The sequence below is a fragment of the Lactuca saligna genome, chromosome 5 (assembly GCF_052625555.1).
Source record: "Lactuca saligna cultivar CGN05327 chromosome 5, ASM5262555v1, whole genome shotgun sequence".
NCBI lineage: Eukaryota > Viridiplantae > Streptophyta > Magnoliopsida > Asterales > Asteraceae > Lactuca > Lactuca saligna.
Window position 1 is genome coordinate 56,950,541 of NC_136421.1, and position 6,410 is coordinate 56,956,950.

General features: G+C 31.9%; 1 long non-coding RNA gene across 1 annotated transcript; it reads right to left on the reverse strand.

The window, feature by feature from the left end:
• Positions 1 to 4,613: 4,613 nt before the first annotated feature.
• Positions 4,614 to 6,410, reverse strand: LOC144997624 (uncharacterized). Its single transcript, XR_013659872.1, has 2 exons — positions 6,290 to 6,410; positions 4,614 to 4,978 (listed from the first exon to the last, which is right to left on the reverse strand). It is a non-coding gene; the product is annotated as an uncharacterized LOC144997624 (long non-coding RNA).

Consider the following 6,410-nt stretch of genomic DNA (forward strand, 5'->3'; position numbering starts at 1 on the left):
TTGCCAATTGTTGGCATATTCTTGAACTAAAGTTTTCATATTAATTTGCGTTTATTTAAACTTTTTTCAGTTTTAGATTTTTTTAGAACGGTTAATTTATACATTCATTAATATTATTTTTTAAATCTATACGTGTTGTTTATTATGAGATTTGAACTCGATTATTTGAATGAATTGATATTTTTCTCATACACCTCTAGACCTTTTAATGTGCTCCCTTCTCTTATAATTAAATGTGAAAAATATATCTTATATTTCGTAAAAAGATGGAGTTTTAACTATTAATTAAGTATCATTTTATACCGTATCTCAATTTTATGAAAAATTATATAATAAGATAAACATGTGATGTAGTTAATGTAGTTAGTTTAAAAGTTATCACGGGCACCAAGATCACCACATGTGCACTTGTTCGATCTTTTGTAAAGCACTTGGTGCGTCAGAAAAACAATTAATAATATTAATTAATCTATTTTTTTATATATATAAATAGTTGTAAACAAAAAAAGATATATATGCAATTAAATTAATTGATTAAGTTCATGTGATCATGTGCCTACACCAACTTCAAGAGGAAATATAAATTCGATGTTGACTTCCCCATTCCCAAAATTTTACATTATACTTTATAACCAGCCATGGTACCATTGAATTCAGTGATAAGAAGAATGGATTGGTGAAGTTTAGCAAATATGCAGAGAATGTTGACAAAAGATGTGCATTGCACAACGACACTCGTTAGTCGTTACCACTCACAAATTTCATATTTAATTGTTATGGTTTTCAATCTAATTTGTATTTTCTTGTATTTTTCTTATTTTCCTTTAAAATCAACCAAATAAGATGAAAAACGTGTCCCTCCATAGATGCTGTAAAATCACGATAAAATGTATTTTACATTTGTTTTTTAATCAATTTGTTATTTCCTTGTTAAAGACGTTGCATAACACTTGCCATTTTTCATGCAAAGGAATTCATAAAAATGACTTTAAGATGCTCCACCATCACTTTAGGGTACTCTTAGTTAAATGTGACTTAAGTATTAAACATTCAAAAGACGTGCCAGAGCATTTGGAATCATACCGGAACATTATGATCTTAGATGGAGCATTTTGATATGAGATGGAGCATTCTAACATGGGGAGGAGCACTATGCGCTATTTGCTAAACGCATTCAAGCATGGAAGCAAATGTGTTTGAGCTCTTAACGAATGCACTAAAACCTAATGGAGAATGTGTTGGCTTTTTAGCGCATGCTCTAGTCTATGTTGGATATGTTGCTTGTTGTTCAATGCGCTCCATGAGAACAAATGTGCTTCTGGGTGCTTTGACTGATCTATAGTGTGATGCCTAGGTGCATGGAAAGCAGCCTTTGCATACTCCTCAAGGTTGAACATTCTAGAAAGACAAAATTGCAAGAATGGTCCATGTGGTTAGGTCGAAATTGCTACTTTGAGCCAAACAGGTTTTGACTAGCACTCATGATCTAAAACGTTTCATTTTTTTGCCACTTTAGTCCAATTTACTTTAAAAAATTTTGTAATGACGATTTTGCCCTTGGATTTTATTTTTTTCAATTTTTTATATATTTAAATACTTTTATAATTAAAAGAAAATTTTAAAAATACATATCTCTCTCTCCCTCCCTCCCTCCCTCCCCTCTCTCTTTCTTTCTCCCTCCCCCCCCCCCTTCTCTCTCTCTCTCTCTCTCTACACTGTGTCTTCTTCTTTATTGTGTCTTCTTTTCCACCCTAAAAATGTTTTTCATCCTATTCGTTTTCAAAACAATGTCTTTTTTTAAACCCAAACGCAAAATCTAGAGCTTGAAGCACCGATTTCGTAAAAGAATCCTAGTAATTACTTCTCAAACCCTCCTCAACGAACTTAAATCCCCAAATCAAAACCAGAAATTGAAGTGGAAACAGGGAATGGCCATCGATCTAATCACTGAAGATGGAGCATCGATTTAATGGCGGTGACAGAGCAGAACAAACGCTTGAGGTTGAACGAAGTGAAGAACAGGCAGAGGAAATCACGTACCCATCATATCCTTCATGGAGAACCGAAAATCTAGGTTCATTCTTGGATCTACACAACTGGCATCCCCAATCCACAACTTTTAACCATATGAATAATGGTTTTAACCCCATTACATACAAACACGATTTTGATGGGTTTGTTTCTTTTATTTACTTTGATGCAGGGAAGAGGAATCTATCAAAGATGTGACCATGTTTTCCAGTTGGAGATGGAAATGAAAACTAAAAGAGGGATTGTTATCCAGATGCGGGATTGATTCTATTCATCAATGTTATTGCCTTCAAGGGAAAAATTAAAACAACATAGACATACCTCATGTTCTTCAGATTTGGAATATTCAAGAAGAAAGGGGCCGTTAGAGTTTTGAGGTTGGTGATGTATCAGAAGCATAAGGTTCTGATAGAGAACAAGATGAGAGAGAGACATGAAGAAGGTGGAGAAGATGAGAGTTAGAGTTTTGGGTGTTGGAAGATGTGCAGTGGTGGTTGAAAAGGGGGTGGTGGGGATAAGATGCGTCATTGAAGGTGAAGTTAGGGCTTCGACACTGTGGTTATGACGGCTGCCTCTGGTGGTTTGGGTAGTGTTTGTCAAGTACGGAAAAAAAAAAGGACGATAAATGGTTTTGAGAGAGAGAGAGAGAGTGTGTGTGTGTGTGTGTGTATGTAAGAGAGAGAGAGAGAGAAATAGATATATATATATATATATATATATATATATATATATATATATATATATGTATTTTTTTATTGTTCTTTTAATTATAAAAATATTTAAATAAATAAATAACTGAAAAAAAAAAATCAAGAGCAAAATCATCATTACAAAAAAATTAAAGTAAATTAAACCAAAATGATAAGAAAATGAAAACCGTTGGACCATAAGTGCTAATCCAAACTTGTTTGGTCCAAAGTAGCAATTTCAACCTAACCACAGGGACCATTATTGCAATTTTGTCTTCTAGAAATAATTGTGTGACATCATGTAATTGGTTGACATCTATTTGGATCTATGAATAGATGGGTCTCTCATGTTAGGGTTTTATGTCTGATCTTGAAGACTGCTAGATAGGATTCATTGATGATCTTTTATGTGGTCATCAAAGAATCTTTGTAAGGTATTTTGTATGTCTTAATTATATTGTTGCTCTGAGCTCGTGGATAATTATACCCCTTCATGATATATAAATGTTGGTAACATTGACCAAATCACGTTAAATATTGTTTCTTTATGTATGTGTATGTGTGTGATTTTGTGTGCTTTCTTGTTTATTCCTAAAATGTGGTATTAGAGATCGTCTTATTTTTAACACATGGTATCAATGCTTGTTTGATTCCTAACAAGTGGTATCAGAAATATGATTTGTTTTATCTATTGAAAAAATGTTTGTCCCAAAAATTTGAGTTAGAGAAATATAATTGCTCGAATTACTTTACTTTGTAGAAGGTAAATGGTATCCCTACCAAATTGGGATAACACGATCATTGGTCGATTTGATTTGAGCATCATATGACCGGATTCTCAAATATATTTTAGGAGATTTTGTAAGTTTTTTATTCAAATAACCACCATAGTCATAAGGATTGTTGGAATTTAACCATCCAGGTTCCAAACATGGTGTTCCCAAATGCAATACATTTACGTTTTGCATTTGGAACGGTCCTCATAACATGTTTTTGGCAAATTAGATTTCACAGAAATGCAATTGGATCGCTAATTGCAAGTTTGGATCGCCAATATATGTGTTGGCGGGAAAATAGGTTTTGTGGAAAAAAAACTATCAACTCATGATTATGTATCATCGATTGCAGGCATGGTGCTTCGATTGTAGGTACGGTGCTTCAATGTAACACTTGTTTTTCATAACAAATATATTACAAGAGGTGTAGTACTATTATAAATTGATCAATAGGTTATGTATGGTTTTAAAGACGAATAATGTATACCCTCTTGTTTATGAGATTATAAGTAAAAATATAATTCTTTTTGGTATAAATAATGTAAAATAAAGTTGTATTTAACTCGAATACGAATGTATGGATATAAAGATCATCAAAATTAGAATTCGTATGAAGAAGTTATAGTCGTCTGAAGTTGAGACAAAAATGATGTGAAAGCGTGATGCATCAAAAGGGAAGCGTGACACATTGATGCCGACTTTGCAAGAAAAGCATTTCATTTAAACTCGTCATTTTACTCTTCCTATTTCAGTTTTTCGGTAGTTAGTAAACTGTTTGTGTTTTATAGTTCTAGTATATGTTATTGTTTCTGTTTTAGATCTTCAGTTCCAAGATATAAACTTTACAATCTGTTTTTTTGTATTATTGAATCATGAGATATGTTACTGGAATATTCCTGGAAATACACTATTACTGGAATTCTGCTTCTAAATATATTTTTGTTGGAACTTATGTTTATAAATAAACTATTATTAGAATCATGTTCTAAAAATATGTACAAACTAGGACAAACGATACAATAAACTATTGTGAAAAGGTAATATTTTTTTTCAAAGTACGTTATGTTCTTATAAAGAAAGTTACGTTCATGGACTAACTCATTGTTAAGAAAACAAAAGTATCAATGAGCTTAAAGTAGCATTATATCTTATACCAAAATACGATTGCATAGAGCTTAAAATAACATTACCTCGAACCAAAATAACTTCAAGCAAACAAAAGAAGTCCAAATTAGAATATTTTTGTAACTTCTTTACTTTATACCAAAGTAACCTTCCTCGTTAACTTCATCTTCACCATGGTACATATATAGTCCAAATTTGAATATTTTGTAACTTCTTTACTTCTTTACTTTTACCAAAGTAACAATTCCCATTAATCTCAAGTATCACCAAACAACATGCTAAAATCCATAATCGTCTTTTGGTCCCACTTCGGTCCATATAGGCTCTTTATCATTGTACAATCCAATGAAGTCGGATCTTGAGGTTTACACATAATATGAATACAAAGATAAGTCGAGCAACATAACAAATTTGTGTTTGTGTACATATATTGTGAAAATGTAATATTATTTTCAAAGTACGTTATGTTATTGTGAAGAAAGTTATGTTCATGGACTAACTCTCTGTTAAGAAAACAAAAGGTTCAACATAGAGCTTAAAGTAGCATTATCTTATACCAAAAGTACCATTGCATAACGCTTAAACTAACACCACCAAAATAACTTGAAATGGATAAAATGAGTCCAAATTTGAATATTTTGTAACTTCTTTACTTTATACCAAAGTAACATTCCTCATTCACTTGATCTTCACCATGGTATACACGACCTATCAATTCCTACTTGAATCAAATGGGGCACGAATGACACCTATATTTTGTAGTCTTGCATTGAGACAATTAGCACATGGGCATAAAGTTAACCCATTAGAATTCAAAGTTTTTTAGGGGACATTTAGGAATTCCTTTACACCATCCACATACTCACTACAAATCCGATTCCCATTCTTCACCCATTGATGATCCATATGGTGTATGTATATCTAAGTATCGAACAATAATGTCCAATATCAAAGCTCAATTCCAACTCTTTTTAAGACACTCATAATACCACGTTTCCAAGCATAAATCATAGTATCAATTAAGTTTTTTACAAGTTGACTTTTTAACTATATGTTTCTTTATTTTACTATTAATTCCCTTTATTGGCTCTTGTGCATTTCTGATAGACAAGTTAAATATTGACTATTGATTAGCGTGCTATGCATGATGCCATATATAGTTTAACCACCTAATTTTTTATATCAATAAACTCATTTTAATGAAATTCAATAAACTCTCATTGTCATGTCGAAATTTATAACTTTAGGGTTTTTGGCTAACTATTCTATCATCTTTCTATGTTGTGCATACAATTTATGCCAAGTTGAGTTAATTTTTGCATCTTTTGATAGCAATTTTGGGGTTTTACAGTGGGGTTTGATTAATGATGAAGAATTGCTTTTTAACTTTAGGGTTTAATTGAATTTGGAGAGTTCAAATTATTATGTTTCCATGGATATATATTATCATTATACTGTTCTACATATCAATAAAATTATCCAACTTAAATTAAAATTCTACTTGACAAAGAAATTGTAATTTTCAACAAATTATTAACAATTAACAATAAACAGATTTTCAAGAAACTCGTTTCCTCAATTTACAAACCTTAACAATTAACATTAAAGTATAAAAACATAAACAATTAATAAATAACAAGTAGTAAGACATTTCGAAATAAAAAATACCTCAAAACAAGAGGTGGCAGCAGAGGACGGCAGCAGGCGGTGAGGCGGAGCAGAGCGGCGAACCGGCGCAGAGATCGGGAGACAGAGAGATGCATGAGGAAATGCGTTTTATTTTACCAGT